Below are 18059 nucleotides of genomic sequence, written 5' to 3'. Positions count from 1 at the left end.
CTTTATGCTTCAAGATCTTCAAGAACAAACAAGATGCAAGCTTTCTAGCTTGGATCTTCATATCTTTTTGTTAGATCTAAGTTTTTTTTTACTTTAATCATGTTGTTTTGTGAAAAAGATTCAAACTTGTGTTTGTTATCTTCATATATCTTAAAGATCCAAGCTTTATGCTTCAAGATCTTCAAGAACACTTAAAGGTTCAAGCTTTCTAGCTTTGCAACCTTGTAACTTGTGTGAAATGGATCCAAGCTCTCTAGCTTAGGGTTCCATCACCTCATTTGACTTAGATTGTGCTATTACTTGTTGAATTAATGTAAAGTTTGTAACTTTAGTTGTTATTGTGAATTGAAATTGTGTTAAGACTAAGGATATGATGTAACCTTGGTTCATCATCCATCTAAGACTCATGAATGAGTTGTGTTCTTACTTGGTCTTAACATATTGTGTATTGATGGTGAATCTTGGTCAAAAGTGATGCTAAACCATCAACGAGTTGTACACTTGAAGCTACAAGCATCAAGGATGAGAACCGTGATGAGCATCAATCACCAAGAACCCCACCGGAGCACTTGTCCACTGATTTTCGTATCTGATCAGACCACCTGGGCTACTGGAAAGTTGATTTTCAGCGGTTCGATTAGATGATTTTCTGTTTAGGCCTCGTCTTAATCCGAGTTACGGTTTAGGATTTATGGCCCTCCGAGAGTCACTACACCCTATTAACGTTGTGTTGAAATTTCTGACCTACTCGCACTTAAATCATCGCCACGGTCAAACGAAGACGAGTTAGGTTATGGAAATTGGTCAGCGGTTAGGGGACTCATATACGGAGCCATAGCCACTGACTATGCATCTTTTCGATTTACGTAGAGGTCGTAGCAGCTGACCGAATTCAGCCTATTGTTTCGATCTCTATTCTTGACGAACTTACTTAGCTTTCATGATGATGAATGATGATGATGATGACACTTAAACTTATTTTGTGCACTATTAGAATTTATAAGGACAACCTACTGACCTAGTAACCTTTGATTTAGGTTGACGACCTTTCGGACCGACTTACTACTTGCGTACTTTCATTACCGACTTTACGCTTTTATCACTGTGAATTATAGCATCCCTTTTTACCACTTTTACTATTTTTGGGACTGAGAATACATGCGCTTTTTACATTTTACATGTTAGGCACGAGTACTTAAACTTTATATGTGTGTGGGTTATACAACGGCATAAACATTCCCTTTAGCACGGTAACGTTTAGTCATTGGTTTTTGAACCGGTGAACGCGAATCTTAGATATGGATCCATAGGGTTTGACATCCCCACTCGGGCTAGTCGCGCTAGCATTTAACGGGTGTTTAATACTTCGTGAACATACGCACTCGCCAAGTGTACTTTCAGGGGGTTATAAACGTTAAGTTTAGTTACCGGGTGCCCACGGTTATGCATATACTTTTCATACTGTTTTGATACGCTGTTGCAGCACTGAAATCTCGTGGCCTATCTTACGTTACTATTACAACTTAAACTATAGCTCACCAACATTCGTGTTGACTTTTTAAGCGTGTATTTCTCAGGTGCCTAGAGGTTTATTGCTTCCGCTGTTACACTTTCTGTCATGCTGTTATTGAATTGCTGTTATGGACCTACTGAACTAGTTATCCGCTGCATTACTAGAGATGTCTCAACTTATGAAACTTATGTTTTGCATTCGTAAACTTATATTATTTCGGAACAATGGTTTGTAATAAGTCTTATGACATGTTATCTTTGTAAAACGTTATCTTTTTAATGAATGCAAATCGGTTTTCAAACAGCATATAGTGTTTGACCTTGTGATGATCCTGTTGTTTATGATCCGTACACGATGGTTTTGTACGGGGCGTTACAAACATGAATGTTGGTGAGCTATAGTTTATTTGTAATCAGTAATGTAATGTAGGCCACGAGATTTCAGTAATTCAAATCAGTATGATAAAGTATATGTTCAACCGTGGGCACTTGGTAACTAACTTAACGTAAATAATACCCCCTGAAAGTACACTTGGCGAGTGTGTAAGTTTACGAAGTATTAAACACTCGTTAAATGTAGCGCGACTAGCCCGAGTGGGGATGTCAAACCCTATGGATCCATATCTAAGATTCGCGTTCACCGGTTCAAAGACCAATGACTAAACATTACCGAGCTAAGGGGAAATTTTATGCCGTTGTATAACCCACACATATATAAAGTTTAAATACTCGTGCCTAGTATGTAAAACGTAAAATGCACATGTATTCTCAGTCCCAAAATAGTTAAAGTAAAAAGGGATGCTATAACTCACAGTGGAAAGTAGTAAAGTTGATTCGGGATAAGTAAGTAAGTAGTTTGTCCGAAAGGTCCTCAACCTAAGTCAAAAGGTACTAAATCAGTAAATCGTTCCCAAAGGTTTAATAGTATGTAAATTAGGTCTTAAGTATCATCATCATTCATCATAAGTCAAAAAGAGTAAAGTAAGTTTCAATCAAGAATAGAGATCGAAACAAAGGCTGACTTTGATCAGCCGCTACGACCTCTACGTAAATTGAAAAGACGCGAAATCAGTGGCCATTGCTCCGTATGTGAGTCCACTAGTTGCTGACCAATTTCCAGAACCAAACTCATCTTCGTTTGACCTTGGCAATGGTTTAAGTGCGAGTAGGTCAGAATTTTTCAGCACAACGTTAAAAGGGTGTAGTGACTTTCGGAAGGCTATAAATCCTAAACCGTAAATCGGATTAAGACGAGTCTTAAATGAAAAGTCATCTACTCGAACCGAAAAATCTGGAAATTAACTTTTCCAGTAGCCCAGGTTAATGATCAGTTCCAGAAAATAGTAAGAAAGGTGTTCCGGTGGGTTCTTGGTGCTTGATGCTCATCACGGTTCTCATCCTTGATGCTTGTAGCTTCAAGTGTACAACTCGTTGATGTGTTTGCATCATCTTAACCAAGGTTTGACCATCATAACACTTGTGTATGTCTAAGATAAGTAGCACAACTCATTTAAGTGTTGCAAGTAGTTTGATGAACCAAAGTTACATCAAAATCTTAGATCCGACACATACATAAGTTCTAATGATAATATTAAGCTATAAACTTGAAAGTAAACTAAATAAACAAGATCTTAAGTTGTAGAACTTAGATCTTAGTTAGATCTTAAAGATCCTAGACTAGAAAGTCTAGATCTAGTGTTCTTAAGTTAGATCCTAAGTTATAAGACTTGGATCTTTACTTTAATAAAACCATAAGTTATGAAACTTAGATTTTAATCTTGTAAAATGTATATAAGCTTATAAGCTCTTGTTTACAACAAAATTGGAAGACCATAAGCTATAGAAACTTCGATCTAACATAAGTGTATGAAGTTATAACTAAAAAGTTATACTTCCATGTTCTTGAACTTATAAAGTTTAACTTTAGTTTCAAGAAATATGAGATCAAGTTTAACTAGTAATACTTGACCAAATTAACAACATCACAACTTTAAAGTACCTACAAAAGAAAGAAATAAACTAAAGTTACAAGTATTATGTTCATGTTTGTTTCATACTTAAGAAGATTCAAATCAAAGTTTGGATCTTAGGAAAGTAAACTTTAAGTCTACAAAACATGAACACAAGTAAGCTCTCAAGGCTTATGAGTTTTAGATCTTTAAAACATTGAAGTGTAGAACCATAAGTTATAGAAACTTAGATCCTTGTTCTTGGTTTTTCATCAAACAAAGATGGAAGAACAAGATTCATGAAGATACAAACTAACAAGTTTGATCTTTAACAACAAACAACAACAAACTACAAACTAGTAAATGATGATGATGAATAATTCGGTTTTGGAACAAGAAAAAGAAAGAAAATAAAGTTTTGTTACTTACAAGTTTGAGAGAAAAGATGAGAGAAAAACAGAGTGGTGTAAGTATGTGTGTGAAAAATGAAGTAGAAAACTAGTTTATAAGTATCAAAAAAAAAAAAAAAAAAAAAAAAAAGAAATGAAACTCATTCCTCCTAGCTACAAAACCAACGGCCAAAGGAGTGCCAAAAAGGGCAAGGTAAAAAGCCAACTTTCATGCATGGGGAGATGGTGTAAGCTTAGAATAGATTGAAGTTAAATGCATGGGAAAGAGGTGCAAGCATGCTTGTAGTATTTGTCTCCTTATTTCACTAATTAATCTAGCTTAACTTTAATAAGTTACTAGTAATATGGTGAGCTCATAACTAGTCCATTAAGATAAGTAGGGTGGGCTTCCAAGTCCATGTCCATTGATAAAGGCCCAAGTTCAAGTATGTAACAATTAAATAAATAAAGCCCAAGTAATTAACTACTTGCATTAGTTAATTAAAAATGATTAATAATAATTAATCATGAACTTAAATAATATTCGAAATATTATTCGTGAAAAGTACGTGTGTCACAAAGACAAGTCGGGACATGGAAAGTCAATTAAGATGTTAAGTCCATTAAGGTAACTAGTAAGCATTAGTAAACACTAAGCTTAATTAAATAAGCCCTTAAGCCAAGTAATTATTATAATAAATAACAATCAAGTTTAAGCAGTCATAATATTTCAATTACGACAAAAGGTTAACGTGTACCAAGTACGTATCTCGTTTAAAACGATAAGTGACACCAACGGTCGTAAAAGCATTCGAGGATCAAGTTAAGTGATTACACACTTAATAGCACATTGTAAGATATTAACGAAAGTAATTAACCATGATTAAAGATCCCAGAGCATAAGCTAGCTCAGTACGCACAAATACGCAGTTTCGTGAAAGCACAAAGCACAAAAGCAAGTCGAAAAAGCCGGGTCGTTACACAAAAGATATTACCATTTAAAGTTGGATTGCAACTCACCCCACGCACCACACACCGCGCTCATGTTTCGTGTGTGTTGCGATGAAGATAGGTTGTCTCGGTGATTATCGCAACAACCAGGGGCGGTTTTTAATGGGGACAGGCGGGGGCAGCCGCCCCCAATGGATTTGCAATTTTCAGTGAAATTTTTTTGGATTTTTCGACTTTGCCCCCAGCGAATTTTTTTTTTGCCTCAAAACCTACATATTTTGTTCCAAAACCTTTAAATTTTGCCCAAAAATCTCCAAATTTTACCCCAAAACCTTCAAATTTTGTCCACAAATGTTTAAATTTTGCCCCAAAACCTTTATAATTTGCTTAAAAACCTCCATTTTTTGCTCAAAAATCTTCATATTTTGTCCAAAAAATTGTCACGGTTTTAAAGAATTTTTTTTTTGCCCCCGGTGACTTGGAATCCTGGTACCGCCACTGGCAACAACGCGCACACGCATGGACCTGCACTCATCATGTGTGGTGTGTGATGTGTGGTGCATGGCGCGTGTAAAGGGGGCGTTTTTGCAATTACGATTTTTTGATTGCATATTATCAAACACTTTCGGTAATGAGGGCATTTTGACCAATATCCCTTATGTAAATGCAGGTTCGGGAAGAAGTTGGGCCATACATGTTGTGCAATAACTGCTGTTGGCTATTGCTTTGGGCCTAGTTATTATGCTATCGTGATTTAGTCCATGCGAAGCCACTTACCATTTATCCTTGTTCGGTTGCTAACAAGACCTTGGACAACATGTCCAGTATCTCTGTCCCCTAAAAATGACCAAGTATTTCATCACTTTAAATTTTTTTTTTCTCAGATAATTACTATTCACTTCGATGATTAATAACTTTATTAACATAACATTAGCATTCATTATAAGTATCATTATAAGTATCATAATATAATAATATATATTATTATAACACCGAGACATCGTGATAAATATAACTCATTATAAATTATAATGAATGTCAAAATTTCAATATAAACTTAATATTCCTCATTGTTGAGTTAATATTCACCATGAAAATAATTATCCCCCTCTGCCTATTGTTTATACTAATATGAGTCTTAACGACTTCCGAACCATTAGTTTGATAAACTCATATTACAAAATCCTTGCCAAGGTACTCTCCAACCGAATTCGGAAAGTCATCCCGGGCCTTATCGATGAGGTTCAGAGCGCCTTCATAAAAGGCAGAAATATTTTAGATGGCGCCCTTATAGCTAACGAGACCATCGAGTATTTAAAGAAAAATAAGAAAAAGAGTCTCATATTCAAAGTTGACTTTGAGAAAGCTTTCGATAGTTTAAGTTGGGAGTTCCTTTTGGAAATAATGGAAAGAATGGGTTTTGGAAGTAAATGGAGAAAATGGATCCTCGTGTGCCTCAAATCGGCGAGTGTCTCCGTCCTTGTTAATGGTTCACCTACACAAGAATTTAAACTCGAGAGAGGCATCCGGCAAGGTGACCCTCTATCGCCTTTTCTTTTTATTATTGCTGCCGCGGGATTGAACTTACTTGCGAAAAAGGTGGTTAGTTGCGGTCTATTCAAAGGCGTAGAAGTTGGTTCGGATAAAGTACAAATCTCGCATCTCCAATACGCGGACGACACGATCTTTTTTGGAGATTGGAATACACAAAACTTTTTTAACCTTATGAAACTCCTTAATTGTTTTGAGAAAGTATCGGGCCTAAAAGTGAATTACAATAAAAGTGTGCTATATGGCATAGGGGTTATAAGGGATGAAGTAGAACGTTTGACTCTTCGGGTTGGTTGTCAAATCGGTGAACTTCCGTTTACATATTTAGGCCTACACATTGGACGCAACATGAATCGGGTCTAAAATTGAAAACCGGCCATAGATAAATTTCACTCCAAACTCGCGGATTGGAAAGCAAAAACGATTTCCTTTAATGGAAGGTTGACGCTAGTTAAATCGGTTCTCAATAGTTTACCTCTATATTATTTCTCACTCTTTCGTGCGCCGGCAAGTGTCCTAAATTGTTTAGAGAGTATTAGGAGAAACTTCTTTGGGGGGGGTTCGGGTGAGTGCAATAATGTGACGACCCGGAAATTTTCGACCAAATTTAAACTCAATCTCTATATGATTTCGACACGATAAGCAAAGTCTGTAATGTTGAGTCTCAAAAATCTTTGGAACTGTTCACATGAATTCATTTGTCTCTTGACTACTCCCGACGATTCACAAACAATTGTGTGTAAATAAAAAAAATGTAACTATATATATATATATATATATATATATATATATATATATATATATATATATATATATATATATATATATATAATTATAAATATAAATGTGTATGTAATATTTTTGAATAAATAAAAATACATTTTAATCAATAGAGTTACAATTAATAATATATAATATTAGTTACAATATAGTTGTTATATTAATGTTATTACTTCATTATCAGTATTAAAATAAATATTAATATTTAATATTAATATTAATAATAATATATGTATTATTAATAATATTATATTTGATACATTTGAATTGTTACATTATTATTAATATTATTATTATCATAATTAATATCAGTGTTATCATTGTTAATATCATTATCATTATTATAATTAATAGTAAGGTTATAAATTTTAATTAATATGAAAAATATTAGTATTATTATATAATATTAATATTACTGATGTTAAAGCAGAGGGGTACGAAATAATTATAATTTTATTACAAAATACTATTAAATACGATACAATTTTACACAAGTTATTTATTTATTTATAGAGTAGATATACCTAAACTTTGCTACAACACTTATAGGCAGTGTACCTAATCATACAGTAGTGTAGTTTTTAGTAAGTCCGGTTCGTCCACAGGGAACTAGCCAAGTTTAACGCTATATTTTTAAAACTATATTTGTATATATATATATATATATATATATATATATATATATATATATATGTATATATATATATATGTATATATATATATATATGTATATATATATATATATGTATATATATATATAAGTCGTATTATTATTGTTATTATAGAAAGGGGTTTTTTACCGTTTAATGACCGGTTTATCGATTTTATGTCTTAAGTCACAATTAAAACCTAATGTAAAATATTAAATATAAAAATAACTTAATTTAAAGTGTAAAGTAAATGACAATAATTAAAATGCGATAAATTAAAGTGCGGTAAAGTAAATGACAGTAAATAAAATTTTGATAATTAAAAAAGTACGATAATTAAAATGACAGGAAATAAAAGTGCGATGAGATATAAAATAAAGGAATTATGCTTATTTAAACTTCCGTAATCATGATGTTCGATGTGTTGATTTTAGTTTATTACCATGGGTTAATTATCCTTTGTCCTGGATTATTCGATATGTCCATACGGTTTTGTCCATAATAGTCCATCAGTCATAAATATAAAGTGCGAGAGTCTTCGTCAAATTATCCTTATACCCGAAGTCAAATATTCCAACTAATTGGGGATTCGAACTGTAACAAGGTCTTAATACTTTATTTAATGAATACACCAGGTTATCGACTGCGTGTAGTCCAAGGTTTTACTACTTTGTTAACAATTACACCAATTACCCTTGAATGTAATCCACCCCTATTTTAATGAGTCCATTAACTATTAATCCAATCCCGTGTCCGGTAAATGAACGATAATTCGTATTTATAGATAACCCGCCCACCGTACCCGATTAAGCGTATGTGGTTATATATAGATACGTCAAATTGTAATCTTTATATTAAATTAATGAGGTATCGTTTAGTTAATATAAAGCCCATTAATAGCCCATAGTCTAATTTCCATAAGTGTCGTTCTTTTGTTCAAACCCCAATTATGGTTCAAAGCCCAATAACCCCAATCTTAATATTTAGCCCAACATCATAATTACTTCGATTTAAATAAGCATGATAATAACTTAGCTACGAGACATTAATTTAAAAAGGTTGAACATAACTTACAATGATTAATAATAGCGTAGCGTTACACGGACAGAATTTCGACTTACACACTTACAACATTCGCTAACATAACCTTATTATTATTAATCTTAAATTAAAATTAAAATTATATATATATATATATATATATATATATATATATATATATATATATATATATATATATATATATATATATCGTGAGAGAGAGATTGAAAAATTATGTGTAAAATTCGTCCAGAACTCGTGCTTTTTATAGAATGTGGGCAGCTACAGGACTCCATGCGATCGCATGGAGTTTCTTCTTTATGGCCATGCGATCGCATGGCTGCTTAGGACAGCTCATATTACTTTATTTTCTTGTTTGCCGACGGTTTTAATATATAATAATATATATATATAATTTTAAGAATTAATTATATATTATATTATATTCATGTGCATAGTTGACTTGTAATTTTTAGTCCGTTGCGTCGCGTGTTGAGAGTTGACTCTGGTCCCGGTTTCGGATTTTCGAACGTCCCTTCGTACTATTTAATATCTTGTACTTTGCGTTTTGAGGCTTGTGCTCTTATCATTTTTGGACATTTCCCATCAATAAATTGAACCACTTGAATTATATCTTGTACATTTGAGCTTTTTGGTCATTTGCTTCTTCAAATCGTCGTTTTCTTCTTTTGTCTTCGCACTTATTTATTTAAACGAATATTACATAAAAATAGAACAATTGCAACTAAAAGCTTTACATATTGGAAGGATATTGATACTAAATATATGTTCCTTTTTAGCATTATCAAATATCCCCACACTTGAACGTTGCTTGTCCTCAAGCAATACAGAACTTGAAATTAAATCACACTTCACTCGAATCACTTTTTTTTATTCTCACACTTTATACATTAGTGATTTTGATACGGCGGTATGAACAATGATAGTAACGATGTGGTTTACAGTCCCACATGACTATAAAAATTTAGATCCTTTAAGGAAATTGGATCTTTATGAAAACATTTGATCTTTTGAAAATTCATTATAGATTTTATCCTAGATAACTTTTCCAGAATAACCTTCACCGGTGTTTTCAAATTGTTTTTGTGGGTTTGATGGGTTTCAGATTTGAAAATTTTAGCTCAAAACTTATGGTTTTGTGTCACCCACTTGCTAACCTTGTATTAGGAAAGCACACGTCCAGTATACTTGCTCCATATATTACCTTTCGGTAAACTACCGTCCGGTTGTAAAGGAAATCGTTGAACAAGCAACTGTTAAGGCAATGTCCCGTGACATGCAGATAATTATGGTCAAAAACGTGTCGGATGCAATTACTATTCTTTGTAGGAGCAATAGTATAGATCACCCTATAGTTTTTCGATCTGGCACAAGGTCCTGTCTTCGACCATGCTATGCAACTACCGTTCTTATGGTTGACACCCGATTTGGTTCAGGTGACCTAATGAATTCCAGGTGAATTCCTAGGATTTAACGTTCAATGGTAATGAACGCATTGAAAATGGTTTTCAGAAAACAAATCGGTTTGTAATTTTGATCAAAATATTTTCTCGTTCAAGCTCGAGTTTAGATATTATCGAATTTCATGAGTTTGTAATTCTCAATCTTTTAAAGTCAATCTCAAGGATTGAGTAATATCAGGCTTAAAAGCTGATTTTTAATCTTTAAGGAGATTATCCTTTTCTGGGGGTCTGATTCATTAGTCTTATTAAGCTAATTTGCACGGTGCCCCCCATTGTACGAGACAGATCCTCTCATGGTTAGGATAAGTCTGACCACTTGGCGACCCTGTTTGATGCTGAGGTCCGTGGATTTCCAGCTGATTTTCGAGAAAACTTTTCAAGGTTTTTCGTAGACTCTACAACTGGTCTGGACAACAACTTCATGACCTAAATCAAGAAGCGCTTGTCTTTTTCTCTCGGAAGACTTTACTTCCTTATAAATTCTATTTATATTACAATAAACTGAGTAAAACTGATTAATATCGTCCAAAACAAAATATCTTCAATTATTTGTACAAAAATATGTGATATATGTTCTAAATAACTTGGTAAATTTTTCCCACACTTGGCTTTTAGTTTTCTTTCTTTGCCTTTTTATTTTCCCCTATTCCATTTTAAATGAATTCTAACATTTTGGGCTGTTTCTTAATTTATGTCCTTTCTGAGGTAACAATAATTTCGGTGTTAACACCTAGTTTTATTGTTCATAAATATGTATAAACATGATTTTGAATTCATTTATTTGAAAATTTTGAAATTTTTTTACTAGAATTGGGTAGTCAGTAAATAAGACTAGGGCTGTTCTTTATTATCAGAGAACACTAGATTCTAATTCAATTACTGCGTTACTAGTATTTTTAATGGTAACCAAGTGTTTAAATTTAAAATTTTAAAAATCCGAAAGAATTTAACCCCTTCCTACACTTAAGATCTTGCAATGCACTCATTTGCAAGAAATCAGTAACAATTTAAATTATTGAGGGTGATTAGCGTAGAAAAATGATTAAATTTTACCAAAGTTTCCAAACATATTGGCGTTTGTTTGTTGGATGATAAATGGTGCACATCATTTGTTCATTCTGTCTTGTTGTTACATCACATTTGTTTTTTATTTTGTCGTTAAAATTAGTAGCTTTTGCTGAACTTAATGCCAGTCTTTGAAAGTTCGATGTTTTACCCTGTTGTATACAATTGACAATATACATACATACAAATAATAACATGCATGGTAATTTGAAATGGGACTTAACATCCCACTTTCAAATTATAAATACGAAATATTAGTAATAAAATAAAAAAATGTTAAAAATTACATAAAAGTATCACAATATTATATGTTTTAAACATAAGTAAATAAAAATAATAAAAGATAAAAATCACCAACGGGAACTATATCAATCTGGATAGGGGTTCCAGTTCATGTCGTCGGTCGGGTTCCACGGTTGGTTATAGGTGTACTGATAGGCCTGGTTGGGGTCGTAAACAGTAAATGGTGGTCGCATAACGGGCTGGTGTGGCGGATAGTAAGCAGGTTGGGTCGGTACGTAGTTATTTGGTACCTGAGGTGATAGTTGGCTCATGATCTGATGCTGATGATAGTGCCATCTATCATGCTGTCGTTGCCTGGAATGTTCTTACACATTCTCGGCGTGCCACTGCTCGAACTGACTATGTCTAGTCGCGTTTGTCATTTCTACCTCATCTATACGCTGGTAAACGTCAGTAACAGCCTCCCTTATGTAACGACCCGGAAATTTCCGACCAAATTTAAACTCTAATCTCTATATGGTTCCGACACGATAAGCAAAAACCCTAAAGTTGACCCGCATTTTTTTTCGATCGTTCTATACTTATAAGATTAATATTTACATAAATTAAAACTTACCAACATGATAAGTAATCCAAATTGTCGAGATTTATATTTCCGAAAAGAGTTTTACACAACGTTTGACCGTCTAGTTTGACCGACGATATCACGAACTATACAATATATGATAATTATATGTTTGCGTATATATATGTATATATACATATTTAACATGATTAATGAATGTTTTAATATCTTATTTTGTATCAAAAACTATAAGTTATAAGTATATTTTGAAACTACTAACTTAAGTTTTCAAAACGATAACTATACGTAACGTTATTTGACATAAATACTTAAGACTTATAATGTTTATACATATATCGTATAAGTAATGTATTTACTCACTTTTAAGACTTAAATACATAAAATCATATAAGTGTATTCACAAAAGATAGCTATATTTGAATCCTCATTCCATTTTTCACAAAATTTCTATACGTATATCTAGAGTATTTGTACTCGTATCATACCTAGCTTCTATACGTATTTACTATTGGTATATACACATCAAATCACCACCTAACCAGCCCTTGTTACTACCCTAGGTATAAGGTAATTGCTTTTGTATTATTGTTTGACAAATACATAAGATTACAAACTAAAATTTTGTCATGTTATCCTTAAAGATCACATTTTTAGGAGTATATATGTATCATCATTTTGATTCATTTACTACTTCAATCTCCTAGCTAAAACACACACACTTATAACCCTTAAACACCTTCAACAATTCAGTAAAGTTCTAAGAAGATCTAGCTTCAAAAACCTTACATAAACACCATAAGAAAACCATACAAAAACACTTCAAGAAAACCTTCCAAGAACACCAACTTACTTCCAATCTTTCATCCACTTCTATCACCCTTTTGATTCTAGCTTCTTACTCCTCTTTTACAGCAAACTTATCCAAGGAACTTGAGGTAGAATCTATGTTCATAACCTTGTTCGATTCATATATATATAGCTATCTTATTTTGTGGTACAAAAGTTTAACAACAAGAACATAGTTTGAATGTTTTCAAACTTGTTTGCAAACTAAATAGATCCTTCTAACTTAACTTTTAAAATACTTCAAGACCTGTAATATAACTTAAATATATGCTAATTTAATAAGGTAAAACTTGGTTTTTCAAAGTATAAGTATTTTTAGAAAAATGGTCATTAAATGATTTTTTTTTGTAACAAAATGTTTAACTTCATATGTTTCACTAATGTTTCACTTATGCCGTATGATTTTGAATACAAACCAAGGTATTTACAGTTCATAGTCTTAAAGAAGAACTCGATCCAAGAAGATGGCAATTTGAATCAACGAAAACGGACTTGTAACGAAGAAACTATGACCGAAACAAAATTGGTTATCCTAGATCATTTCAACTACGGGATCAATTGGAAAAAAAAGATATAAATCACATATTTCTAAGATAACATGATATTTTATATATATGTACTCATAATTCAATTTCATATGGTTCAGGATCACCCGTAAACAACACGAGAAGATTAATCATAAGATCCCATGATTGTACGCAACACGTCATTTGACAACACCGGTACTTTATGTACGCAACACGTCATTTGACAACACCGGTACCATGGGTCAAGATTAATCTCGACCAACACATATACGATGGGGTTTTATGGGAGTTTTATTTATTTCGTTGGGGGTTTATTTATTGCGGGTATATTAAACATCTAAAAATGAACCATTAAAATTGAATTACTAACATCGAAACGCTAACTACGGACTAAGGAATTATTCAAAGTATTAAAAGTATTATAAATATATATACGAGATGTTTGTTTAAAATGAAAATATATTGATATATTATATATGGATAGGTTCGTGATATCAACCGGAAGACCAAGTCAAAAATATATATATCTTCGAGACAACAGTGAGTATATAGTCCCACTTTTAAACTCTAAATATTTCGGGATGAGAATACATGTATTTTATGTTTTACGATATGGACACAAGTAACTGAAAAATATGTTCTACGTTGAGTTGTACCACTGGCATACTTCCCTGTAGCTTGGTAACTAATATTTACAGCGGTATTGTAAACGCGAATCCTGTTGATAGATCTATCGGGCCTGACAACCCCAACCGGACTGGACGACCAGTATTCAACGGTTGCACAGTACTTCGTTTTGCGACTACACCTTGGTACGGTGTAGTAAGATTTCATATTAAAGGGAATATGCGACGTGATTAAATGTTAAGTATGGTTACCAAGTGCTCAACCACTTAGAATATTTTTATTGAAATGATTATATACGAAATCTTGTGGTCCATTGTTATAACGCTGCTAGCATCAAACCTATATATCTCACCAACTTTATGTTGACGTTTTAAAGCATGTTATTCTCAGGTACGAATTAAGTCTTCCGCTGTGCATTAGCTCATGTTAAGGATACTACTTGGGACCATTTAAGCTATGATACAAGGACGTTGCATTCGAGTCATTGAAGTTCATTAAAGACTATTGTTATGAAAATGGCAGATTAGATCATTTGGTTGTTATAAAATGTTAGGCTAATATGTCAACTCTCGATGTAATAATAGATTGCCTTTAAGAAATAAATGCAACGTTTGTAAAATGTATCATATAGAGGTCAAGTACCTCGCGATGTTATCAACTATTGTAATTCGTTTTTAATCTATATGGACGATGTCCGGATGATTAGTTTCGGATCCTTTCAGTTGGTATCAGAGCGTTGGTCTTAGCGAACCAGGCCTTGCATTAGTGTGTCTAACTAGTAGTTGTTAGGATACATTAAGTGAGTCTGGACTTTGACCGTGTCTGCCTGTCAAAAGTTTTGCTTATCAATCCTAGTCGGAAATCATCTGCTTATCATCCTTAGGGAACTGCCTGCTTATCATTCTTAAGTCTAGACACGTCTTACTGCATTTAGTGCATCGATAGTGTATAGACAAAATTCATATCTTAGCGTATCTGTTACTATAGACATTGCCTGACGTATTTCAAAGATTCTCCGTAATTCATGGGATTTTGATATTATATATACATATGTAAATTATGTATTGAAGAGTACCAAACCCAACTCCTATAATCTATTCCAAACCAAAAATTCACTTCTCCGACTATACAAGATGGATTCTTCATCCAGTTCGAATTCCTCCGACTTCGATAGCTACGCCGATATGGATTTCCATTCGAGCTCCGAGAACAGCGTCACCGGAATGGATCAACCAATTTCCCATCATCTATTTTGGATGAATTGGGGATGGGTTCGTAATATACTAAATCTCTGGAGGCAAGAAGAAGGTGATCCATTCCATCCACCAAATTGTCCTCTTAACGATGAACTTGAAGCACTTACCGGTGAACCTATTCGAAACACCATTTTCTCGCTCATTTCTAGAGTATCTCGTCATGATTACATACTATCCCATATTTCGAATCTTGTTCATTCGCTCGTTCCAACCGTCAATCATCCCGGTATAATAGAAGAAGTCAACGAGCTTCGCGCTCGGGTAGTGGCTTTAGAAAATACGGTGCGAAGGTTACAAACACCAGCAGCAGCACCAGCAGCATAATCTATACCACCATCATCAACGCCGACAGTACTCTTGTCACCCCCAAAATCTCAACATCACAATCTGTATCTCGAATATCAACATCACACGACTCAATATCTGTACTTCGAGTATGATCTTCGTTCTATATATCGTTCTACATCGATTATCTTCGCTTTACGTATCGTATGACGATTATGTAATTTCTAAAGTCTTAGAGATTATGTAATCTAGAATTAACGATAAATCAAATGAGTTTATTATCTTATTGACTCATTAAATCTATGATTATCTCTGAAGAAAATATATATGCAAGTATATTTTCATAAAGATAGTAATTAAAAATTCCTTCGTACAAACTAATAATGATGAAAATATTTTAACGGGTGGGTAGTACCCGAGGAATATTTAGAATTCACATTAATAAGTTATATTGTACATTCTTGAATCTGATTCAACGGTCATTTGTTATTTTACTTACAACCATCGATATACGTATCCGTTCACCCCAGAATAACCATTTCCATTTAAATTTCATATTTGAATTTTTTTTTACCTATCCAAATCCAACAAGTGGCATAAAGAAGAAACATTGGACAATTAAAATGAAATAAAATGTTGATTATAACATATGAAACTAAACAATTCTTCAATTTTGCCACTTGATTTCATCCTAAACCTCATTTGTACTTCGACAATTATAATCCTCATTCAAATCTTTTCATGATTCTTGAAAACACCTCGATCGAGAAGTTGAACCAGCCGCACCTCGTTTACGGAAGAAAGATTTATGCATACAGTGATGCACCTGAAAAATTTTCGAAACCGAAGTTATAGTTAAAACGTATCCGCGTCGAATTCCTTATCATTCATTATCAAAAACAATCATACGATTCCTTTTCAAGAAGCTAATTTTGTCACAGCTCCACTTCGACTTCTCAGTGAGACTACTCCTATTATAATCTCGATATTTATACTTTGTCCTTTCGACGTTGTTACCGGAGAACCTTTTTCACAACATCATCAGCAGACGTACCAGCAACTCGTTATCTCTTTGGCGAAACCCGCAATCAGTATTTTGAAAATCTCGTAGAAATTCTCCCAGTTATACCGAGAACGACTATCCCTAAGAATTACATTTTTCGAATGTGAAGTTCTGAAAAACATCCTGGACTATGAAGTAGTTCTTGAAATGCTGAAGAAGCAGAAAAAAAAAAAAAAAAAAAAAAAAAAAAAAAAAAAAAACTGTAAACTACTTTAACAGTCAAAAGTTTAATGATGAAGTACATTGTATTGGTAAAGCTTAGAAAAAGAGGAGAGTTGGAACTGGAAAACGGATTGAGCAAAGTATGAAGGAGGATGTAGATAAATCACAAGAACTGAATCTGCTTTCAAAGGATTCAAACGATTCAGTGCTTGCTGAAACCATTAGTAAAAAAAAAAAACCTACCCCTTATCCTAAACCTTTCCCGATGATATTCTTCATCATCATCTTATCTTAGATATTATAAGATATCTTCATATCTTTTGTTATACATATCCTCCATATTTCTGGAGATATTCTCACAACTGTTCTTATCCAAAATCATGTATTTCTCCGTAATATCTGCGTTACAATATAAAAGAAACTGTGTTAGTTTCTAAGTTCTAAAACCTTCAAGTTTAAAATAGGAATGTTTTGAAGTAGTGTTGGGAACTGATACATGAATTAGTATAATATAATGAAACTTGATCAACTTCATTATATTACAGTAAGTCATGTTAAGTTTCTAATGGAATGTGATGATTCACAGTACCGTCATCATGTGCCATGTTACACGGCTCTTACATTCTATCAAGTCTCCAAACATATTAGAACGTATCACCTTGATAGTTCTATTTTTCTGGAATATTCGAGTAATTTAACGAATCAAGATCGTGCCATTACAATTTTATTCTAAAACCAATAGCTAGGTTCATTCCAAATTTTATACCTACGAATTCCGAACTATTGATCGCTTGACTCAAGGACGGGAAGAAGAAACGAAGGGACAAAGTCCCAAAATAGAAATTGGGGTATAGATCACAGCAAATAGGAGAGAATATTAACTATGGATGACAATGATTATGGAAAACAGAAGCAGGAGCATCGAAGTATAAGGAAAGATATCAAACCCAACAACCACCCAGAAACTACAAACCATGTATATCAATACGTATGGCGACGTAAAGACACGGGAGAATTAGAAACATTATAATTCCAAGAAAATCATAAAAGTGAATAGATTCTTCTGGCGGTAGATGGAAGAGAAGAATGAAA

This window comes from Rutidosis leptorrhynchoides, chromosome 7 (assembly GCF_046630445.1).
Source record: "Rutidosis leptorrhynchoides isolate AG116_Rl617_1_P2 chromosome 7, CSIRO_AGI_Rlap_v1, whole genome shotgun sequence".
Lineage (NCBI taxonomy): Eukaryota > Viridiplantae > Streptophyta > Magnoliopsida > Asterales > Asteraceae > Rutidosis > Rutidosis leptorrhynchoides.
Note: the sequence above shows the minus strand (reverse complement) of the source record.